The following is a 10,000-nucleotide window of genomic DNA, read 5'->3' as shown; positions in this document are numbered from 1 at the left end:
TATCTCCTATATAAATTATATAAACTTTAAGAAACGAATGAAGCTCAGTAAGGTTGTCTCGCTATTTAAACTTAAAACATCCGTGAATTATTACCTCCGCCAACGAAGTTGGAAGGCGGTTATGTTTTACCGGCGCCCCCCCCCCCCCCCCCCGTTTGTGTGTTTGTTTGTTAACAGCTTCCTGGCCACAATTTTAATCGTAGAGTAATGAAACTTGCAGGGATTAACTGTTATGTAAAAAGCTGGAAATTATTAAATTTTGAAAGGTCAAGGTTAAAGGTCACGGTCAAGCAAAATATAAAATGCACGTAATTAGCCATAAGTTTGAACATCGTTATTTCAAAGACTTCTAATTAGGTTCATATTTGAGTATATGAAAATCCACGCCAATTAATACATGTTAAGGTCAAAGGTCAATGTCAAGTTCGAGTAAAAGGTTGAAAAATAAGCTGCCGTGGCGGAGGTCAGCGCTCTACTGAGTGCCCCTCTAGTTCAACCTTAAAACAGCTGTGAATTGTTATTTTTATATAAAATTCTGGAGACTGTTAATGCAGTCTTAAGTCTCCCAATTAGATATTCATGTAAAAAAGGGATTTTTAGCGTAACTAGATTCAAGTATTCCTTTATAAAAACTAAGCTTCAATTTATTTAGAGGATTATTTTCTCTCTAGTTGATATTCAAGCCTTAGAACATAAGCTAGTTACAACTCAAATCTCTATGTAGAAAAAGTAATGATGGGATTAACACTTAAGTGGCAGAAAAAGAGCAACATGGATACGAGAGCAAGCTAAAGTAGAGGAGATTCTAACATGTAAAAGATATAGACATGGGCAGGACAGATAATGAGAATGACAGATAATAGATGGATATTAAGAATAATACAATGTGTTTCTAGAGATTGCAAAAGAGGCAGGGGTAGTAAGAGAAGATGATGGATTGATGAGTTGAGAAATTTCGCTGGTGTGGACTGGCATAGATAGACCATAAACAGACGCAAGTGGAAGGACATGTCTGAGGCCTTTGTTCTGCAGTAAACAAGTAATGAAAGAGATTAGTTCACAAGGGCCTGGAAGAGTTGGAAGACACAGGCATACATGGCTGATGACTATGTAGCCTGAAGTAGGAGATGATAAATAGAGAAGTATTGATTTTAAAGCAGCTCAGGAAAGTGACGTCTGGCGAAATCTAACTGAGGCCCTTTGCGTCAATATGCGTAGGATGTATATATATATATATATATATATATATATATATATATATATATATATATATATATATTTGTATATATATATATATATGTATATATATATTTGTATATATATATATATATATATATATATATATATATAATATATATATATATATATATATATATATATATATATATATATATATATATATATATATATATATATATATATATATATATAATATATATATATATATATTATATATTATATATATATATATATATATATATATATATATATATATATATATCTATATATATATATAAATTTAAGCATGCACTAAACAGATGAAAGGTACGGAGTTCGAATGACACATTGCCATGTCATGTTTGTTCTTTGGATCAGCAAATGTCTGTGTCTGTGTCTCTTTTTTTTTCTGTGGTTGTCTTATGGAGTTTATCACAGCTGTACTGATTTGCATAAAACCTGATACTGTTGAAACTTTACTTCAGCATTCCGACAAATCATCGCGCTAGGCTGATGTTATTTATTGTACAAAAACTACTTTATATATCTGTACGTTTGTTCATGAGCTGTATATTGTATAAGTATGAATATTAGTATTAATTTATGATATATATTCGTCTTTGGTGTACATTGTTTCCACACAGCAAATTTGAGATGGTCAATAAATTAGGGGTTTACTGTATCCAAGCCGACCGGATATTCGACTTCAAAAATAAAAGCCGACGAAGTGTCTTGTGTTCGCTCCCTTTCGTTTTCATATTTTATCGTTCGGATAATTACGAGAAATTTGTTGATCAAAGACGATTTAACTGTTTGAAATTCATTTCGAAAAAGGAACATGTTCATTCTGTAAAAGATTACTCTTTTTGATAAATGTTTTATCTATATTGAAACTCCCACGAGCCTTTCATTCATTAGACGAAACATTTTGACATAAAACGAAATCTAGTAGAAACGCTAGGAGCGTCACGTTACCGGAGTTAAACAGGAGTTGACTAGAAAAATAGTGTGCCAGATGTACGAGAACTTTTGATCATTGTTATTATCATTATGGGACAAGTCTAGCATTCTCTTTTACTAATCTTTGCTTTCATGTGAGGATAAATGATCAAATTAATAGAATATAAATTTAAATCTATAGAACAGAAGTTATGTAGAGTTTCGTTGTTTTATCATAGTATTTGTATATAAAAAGAAAAATTAAATTATGTCCTCTTATCTCTATGCAATCTTCTAGTTGTAAATTATTTTTCCACGGTTTTATAGTTAACTGTAAATCTATTCACATGTATCCTGATTGGAGGTACAAGTTCAACTGTACACACACACACGCACACACACACACGCACACACACACACACGGTCAAATATAGATATATATATATATATATATATATATAAATATCATCTCCTCCTACGCCTATTGACGCAAAGGGCCTCGGTTAGATTTTGCCAGTCGTCTCTATCTTGAACTTTTAATTCAATACTTCTCCATTGAGATTTTCATATATATATATATATATATATATATAGAGAGAGAGAGAGAGAGAGAGAGAGAGAGAGAGACTATTAAATGGGAGGTTTTAGAATGGAAAGGCCTTAATACTAACAGAGCTGGAGATTGCGTGCAAGATAAAGTGAAATGACACATTGTATCTAAAAGATATATTTCTTAATCAACTACGGCGCCCCAGTGAGTATGAATATGACAGTGACATAGTTTTATTTTCCTCTGGTGTCACCCACTTTAAAGACAACGTTCTTGATATTATGAAAGATATACTGTACAATATATAAACTGTATATGTGTGCCTGTATGTATTTGATTAGGTTATATATGTATTTTTTATACATAGGCTTATACCTCTGTGATATAAATTAAATATAGGTTAGCCACGATGTGATTTATAGCTCTTCTATAGCATCGGACTCACCCAAAGTTATAAAAGCTGCGATATCTCATTTTATCGTTTTTTATCTTTATGGAAGGAAACTTTTATAAGGCTGTTTGATAACCGGGATCAACGAGGTGAGAAATAAAGGTTGTTTGGGGGTGGAGGTATACCGGGGTTGTAAATAGGGTTATGGGAGATCTATAGTCAATTCTTTATTAGTGAGGCAGGTTTACACCGACTCGCAGGGGTGCCCTTTTAGCTCGGAAAAGTTTCCTGCTCGCTGATTGGTTGGACGAGATCATTCAAACCAATCAGGTTGCAGGAAACTTTTCAGAGTTAAAAGGGCATCGCTGCGAGTCAGTGCAAATGCGCCTCATTGAAAAAAATTGAGTTTAGTAGAAGGTTGTTAAGGAGTTTCGAAAAATTTGTCTGGTCGTAAATAGTTATTTGGTTGTTACCACTGTCAACGAAGTTGGAAGGAGGTTATGTTTTACGCCCATGTTTGTATGTTTGTAGTTTGGGTGAGTTTGTTAGTTTTTGAACAGCTTCATGGACACAATTTTAATCGTAGAACAATCAAACTTGCAGGGATTAACTGTTATGTTAAAAGCTGGAAGTTAAAGTCAAAGGTCAAGAAATAAGCTGCCGCAGCGGAGGTCTGCGCTCTTCTGAGTGCCTCTCTAGTTCTGTTACTGTCTTTAAAGCCTTTTGTTCCAACTTGACTATTAAATGAAAAATTACTCCCTTATCCTCATCTAAATTAATGCCAAATTTATCCTCCCTGGGCTATTTTCCCCTGTTGGAACCTTTAGGCTTATAGTATCATGCTTTTCCAGGTAGGGTTGTAGCTTAGTAATAATAATAATAATAATAATAATAATAATAATAACATTCAATACCGTCTTCCCTTTACTTTCGGAATAGCTAAGCCTCTCTTCAAGTTTAGACCTATACCATGTTTTATTTTTTACATTCCCTATATAATAGTATTCCTGTTTTTCATTTGCAAACAATTCCTGTAGGTGATAAATTTATCCAACGAACCTCTCAGTTTTAATCAGAAACGCTTCACAGACAGGAAGTTTGGTCCATTTTCCCATAGTCTTATTAAGAGTATCTGTCTTACCCACACGGTTCTTCTCTCCCTAAGGAAGTGGGAATTTTGTTTAGCCTTTAAAAATATTAATAGGCTTATCGTTGTAAAATTATATTTTCAGTGGTTGTAAAAGTTCCATAAACCTGTTTCATATCACTGGTTGGACCATATTGCCAAGCTAGCTGTAAAAATATCTCTCTCTCTCTCTCTCTCTCTCTCTCTCTCTCTCTTGTCTGTCCATCCATCTGCCTGTCTACCCACATGCACACTCGAAATAATAATACCTCGTTAAGTGTGTGTAACAGAAGCCCCTCACATACCTTGATGGTTTAAATCATACAATAGGGGTTGCTGAGGGTAAAACTCTAGGCCCTGTTGAGTTTTCTCACTCGCAAGGGAGGTGTGGTTTTAGTCTAATACCCAAACGTCTTTTATATGAAAGTATATCAACAGAAAGCTATGCTTAGGAACTAGAATCACTGGGGGTATGATAGTGAGAATTAGGTTTGACAGTGAGACAAAGAGTTTATCAGTGAGGCTAGGGTTTGACAGTGAGGCTAGGGTTTGACAGTGAGGCTAGGGTTTGACATTGAGGCTAGGATTTGACTGAGGCAAGAGTTTGACAGTGAGGCTAGGGTTTAACAGTGAAGCTAGGGTTTGTCACTGAGACAAGAGTTTGACAGTGTAGCTAGGGGTTGACACTGAGATAAGAGTTTGACAGTGAAGCTAGGGTCTAACAGTGTGGCTAGGGTTTGACACTGAGGCAAGAGTTTGACATTGAGGCTGGGGTTTGACACTGAGACAAGAGTTTGACAGTGAAGCTAGAGTTTAACAGTGAAGCTAGGGTTTGGCACTAAGGCTAGAGTTTGACAGTGAGGCTAGAGTTTGACAGTGAGGCTAGGGTTTGACACTGAGATAAGAGTTTGACATTGAGGCTAGTGTTTGACAGTGAAGCTAGGGTTTGACACTGAGACAAGAGTTTGACATTGAGGCTAGGGTTTGACATTGAAGCTAGGGTTTGACACTGAGGCAAGAGTTTGACACTGAGGCTAAGTTTGACACTAAAACTACTGATTGGCACTGAAACTACGGTTTGACACTGTTGCTGCCACAGAGCTAGTTTTAAGAACTACCCAATACATGTTACTGTCGCAGACCCAGTTTTAAAAACTAGCCAACAGATGGCAGTGCCATATAACTAGTTTTAAAAACTAGCCAACAGATGGCACTGCCGCAGAACTAGTATTAAAAACCAGCCAACAAATGGCACTTCTGCGGAGCTAGTTTCGAAATCTAGCCAACAGATAGCACTGCCACAGAAATTGTTTTAAAAACCAGCCAACAGATGGCACTTCAGCGGAGCTAGTTTCAGATTCTAGCCAACAGATGGCACTGCCTCAGAACTAGTTTTAAAAACCAGCCAACAGATGGCACTCCCTCAGAGATCTGTACAACACGTGTCCCTATCAATGCGTTCAAGCTCTCTTGAGTGACTGCTTAAGTGGCCCTATTTGATATTTTATGACCTCTTAGACACCCTTGTCAGGTGCAAGGAAACTAGCTGTCTGTCATCATTGGTCTTCGGCTGAGATTAAGGGTGCAAGATGATATATAGTTTTATTTCTTTTTATATTGCTTTGTGTAATCTCTTAGTAATGAGATTAACCAAAGAACATTTTTGAGATAAATTTTTTAACTTTCATATATTAACTCTGCTGCGTTTAATTTGATAGATTATTATTATTCTTATTATTATTACTACTACTTGCTAAGCTACAACCCTAGTTGGAAAAGCAGAATGCTACAAGCCCAGGGGCCCCAACAGGGAAAATAGCCCAGTAAGGAAAGGAAAGAAGGGAAAATAAAATCTTTTAAGGAGAATAACATTAAAATAAATATTTCTTATATAAACTATAAAAACTTTAACAAAACAAGAGAAAGAGAAATCAGATAGAATAGTAAGCCTGAGTGTACCCTCAAGCAAGAGAACTCTAACCCAAGACAGTGGAAGACTATGGTACAGAGGCTATGGCACTACCCAAGACTAGAGAACAATGGTTTGATTTTGGAGTGTCCTTCTCTTAGAAGAGCTGCTTACCATAGCTAAAGATCCCTGGGTTCGATCCCAGTGTGGGGTAGTTTATATTTCTTGTCTATTGTTGATAATGATTAAAATAAGACATTCATCACATTTCTATAAATCTTTCTTTGCACAATAACGTGTAATATGTGATGATTATTTAAGCAGACGTAAATGAGGTTTATATATGAATTATAAATATGTGGGTCTTAATTCTTTTTTCTCTATTAACCGTACTGGAAAACATTTTCAGTCTTGTGGAAAGTTATTATTATTATTATTATTATTATTATTATTATTATTATTATTATTATTATGATCTGGAAAACCTAATCTGAATAGAAGATTTTATTTTAACATATAGAAAAATTATTTACGGAAAAACAAATTGGGAAGTAAATGAAAAACAAGATAAAAATACAAAACGAAAACAGACGAGGTATATTTGATAAAATGGATTAAAAAAAAAATAAAAAAAAACTTTAAATCGAAACCATAGCAATCTCTGCGAAAAAAAACCTTTTTTACCTAGTTCGAATATCCTATTGTAAAGGACCAGGGAGAGCTAGGCAATGGCTACCTCGGTATCTGAGACCCAAGGGGGAATCTAAAAAATAATAGCTTCTGGTCGCCCTGGGAATCGAACCCGGGTAATATATGGCTTATATGAATACGAAAAACACATTTAAATGTGCAAAATTCATCATTATATATATATACGGATATATATAAATATATATAAATATATATATATATATATATATATGTATATATATATCTATATATATAAATATATATATATATATATATTTATATATATATATATATATATCTCTAATATATATATATATATATATATTATATATATATATATATATAGAGGTGTGTGGGTAAAGTGTGCTTGTGTTGTTCATTTGACATTTGAGAAATGCACCCATTATTGAATAATATTCCCGCTCTCACGGCCACTACCTCTTTTGTTAATGGATCTAGAGTTTAGTGTTCTATTGTGAAGTGTCTGTCCCCTCCACATAGCTGCAACTTGTTCAATATGCTAACAATGATAGCAGTACCACACATGTGGAATACGAATTTTGTGCTTTTATCTACTGGGATTTTGTCTGTAGTACGTTTATTTACACAAAATATTTCAAAATTCATTTTCATTGCCATACTTGTCATATACTAGGGACAGACGACTCGCTGCATCAATGTTGTCAGGCTGTGGATTGGAAACGGCTGCATTTGTTGTTAATGTTGTTGTCATGCAATGAACTAGAAACGTCTGCATTTATTGTTGTTCCGCAGAGGACTAGAAACGTCTGCATTTGTTGTTGTTGATGCTGTCATGCAGTGGACTAGAAATATCTGCATTTGTTGTTGTTGATGTTGTGCAGTGTACTAGAAACGGCTGCATTTGTTGCTAATGTTGTTGTTCTTCAGTGGACTACAAACGGCTGCATTTGTTGTCCTGCAGTGGACTAGAAATGTCTGCATTTGCTGTTGTTGCTGTAGTCATGCAGTGGACTAGAAACGGCTGCATTTGTTGTTAATGTTGTTGCTATGCAATGGACCAGAAACGTCAGCAGTTGTTGTTGTCCTGCAGTGGACTAGAAACATCTGCATTTGCTATTATTGTTGATCAGAATCCCCCAAACCATGGTGCATTCTTTCCCAATTCAAACCCCATCCATCATGTGTCCCCGAATATTGCCAGGGTAGGATTCGTACTGCTCTTTTCACTTGGCGATTTGGTAAGAGCAATCCTATTGAAAGCGTCTGGTAGCAGGTGTGTGCTGGTCAAAAGAGTTTGGGATTGTGGGAAGGAGGACCCAGGAAGCTGAGTTGAAAGCTCTCGAGCTGGTCATTTAATTCTCTCTCTCTCTCTCTCTCTCTCTCTCTCTCTCTCTCTGGTGGATATACGAGGTGCCTCACACTGAGGGACCTGGGGAACCCAAACATAAAATAAGGCAATAAGGTAAGGCTCTCTCTCTCTCTCTCTCTCTCTCTCTCTTTGGTGGATATACGAGGTGCCTCACACTGAGGGACCTGGGGGAACCCAAACGTATAAGGCTCTCTCTCTCTCTCTCTCTCTCTCTCTCTCTCGCTGGTGGATATACGAGGTGCCTCACACTGAGGGACCTGAGGGAGCCCAAACATAAAAGAAGGCAATGAGGTAAGGCTCTCTCTCTCTCTCTCTCTCTCTCTCTCTCTCTCTCGGAATAGATTGGCAGCAGATGTAGTAAACAGTAACACGGTAAACGAGTTCAAGATTAAGTTAGACAAGATCATAAGAACTCTCTAAATGCTTGAACTAAATCGCTCTACCAAAGAGCTTAAAAGTCTTTGAGATATCCAAAATCCTTGTAACTCTCTCTCTCTCTCTCTCTCTCTCTCTCTCTCTCTCTCTCTCTCATATTTTGAAGTTTTTTTTCTGTAAATGGCTCACCAATTAGAATATGGATATGACAGTAACTATATTGTGATTTCTTCGCTGGAGCCACCCTTCGATAGAGGAAATGACTTTATATTTTAAAAAAAACTTTACCAATATAAATCCTGTCTTGCTTTATAAACTCAATAATTTATAGTCATTAATATTTAGCGTTGCTTTTCAACATTATCATTTATTTTATTTGAAAATATTGAGAATATCCAACCATTTCTCCTCCTTTGTCCAAGTCTTTTTCCTTTACTTTGCCATCTCCTTTTTCACTATTTGTTTCCCTTCCATATAAAGGAATTTTATTAACTAACGCTTAACAGGTTTTCCCGAGGTTTATTTACTAACTAAATATTTTCGCGTCTTCTTTCTCCTGGGTAACATAAGCATTCTTGTACACTTATTCTTCCAATGTATCATTTGGATTCAAGTTTTATGTATGAATCGTAAAGTAGTCCTTGTGCTCTTCTTCCAATGTATCATTTGGATGCGTGTGTTTATGTATGAATTGAAAAGCAAACCTTGTGCCCTTCCTCCAATGTATCATTTGGATGCGTGTGTTTATGTATGAATCGTAAAGCAGTCCTTGTGCTTTTCTTCCAATGTATCATTTGGATACGTGTGTTTATGTATGAATCGTAAAGCAAACCTTGTCGTCTTCTTCCAATGTATCATTTGGATGCGTCTGTTTATGTATGAATCATGAAGCAGTCCTTCTGCCCTTCCTCCAATGTATCATTTGGATGCGTGTGTTTATGTATGAATCGTAAAGCAGATCTTGTGGTCTTCCAATGTATCATATGGATGCGTGCCTTTATGAATGAATCATGAAGCAGTCCTTATGGTCTTCCTCCAACGTATCATTTGAATGCGTGTGTTTATATATGAATCATAAAGCAGACCTTGTGCTCTTCTTCCTATGTATCATTTGGATGCGTGTGTTTATGTATGAATCGTCAAGCAGACCTTGTCGTCTTCTTCCAATGTATCATTTGGATGCGTGTTTTTATGTATGAATCGTAAAGCAAACCTTGTCGTCTTCCTCCGATGTATCATTTGGATGTGTGTTTTTATGTATGAATCGTAAAGCAGTCCTTGTGGTCTTCTTCCAATGTATCATTTGGATACGTGTGTTTATGTATGAATCGTAAAGCAGACCTTGTTCCCTTCCTCCAATGTATCATTTGGATGCGTGTATTTAAGTATGAATCATGAAGCAGTCCTTGTGCCCTTCCAATGTATCATTTGGATACGAGTTTTTATGTATG

At 35.8% G+C, this 10,000-nt stretch overlaps 1 protein-coding gene across 1 annotated transcript in view; it reads left to right on the top strand.

Moving 5' to 3' along the window:
• The window catches only part of LOC137624743 (uncharacterized), a 412,156-nt gene that overhangs the window by 104,107 nt on the left and 298,049 nt on the right, over nucleotides 1–10,000 (top strand). The gene's annotated exons all lie outside the window — the stretch shown is intronic.

The sequence above is a fragment of the Palaemon carinicauda genome, chromosome 2 (genome assembly GCF_036898095.1).
Source record: "Palaemon carinicauda isolate YSFRI2023 chromosome 2, ASM3689809v2, whole genome shotgun sequence".
NCBI lineage: Eukaryota > Metazoa > Arthropoda > Malacostraca > Decapoda > Palaemonidae > Palaemon > Palaemon carinicauda.
This window is presented reverse-complemented; position numbering and strand designations above follow the sequence as displayed.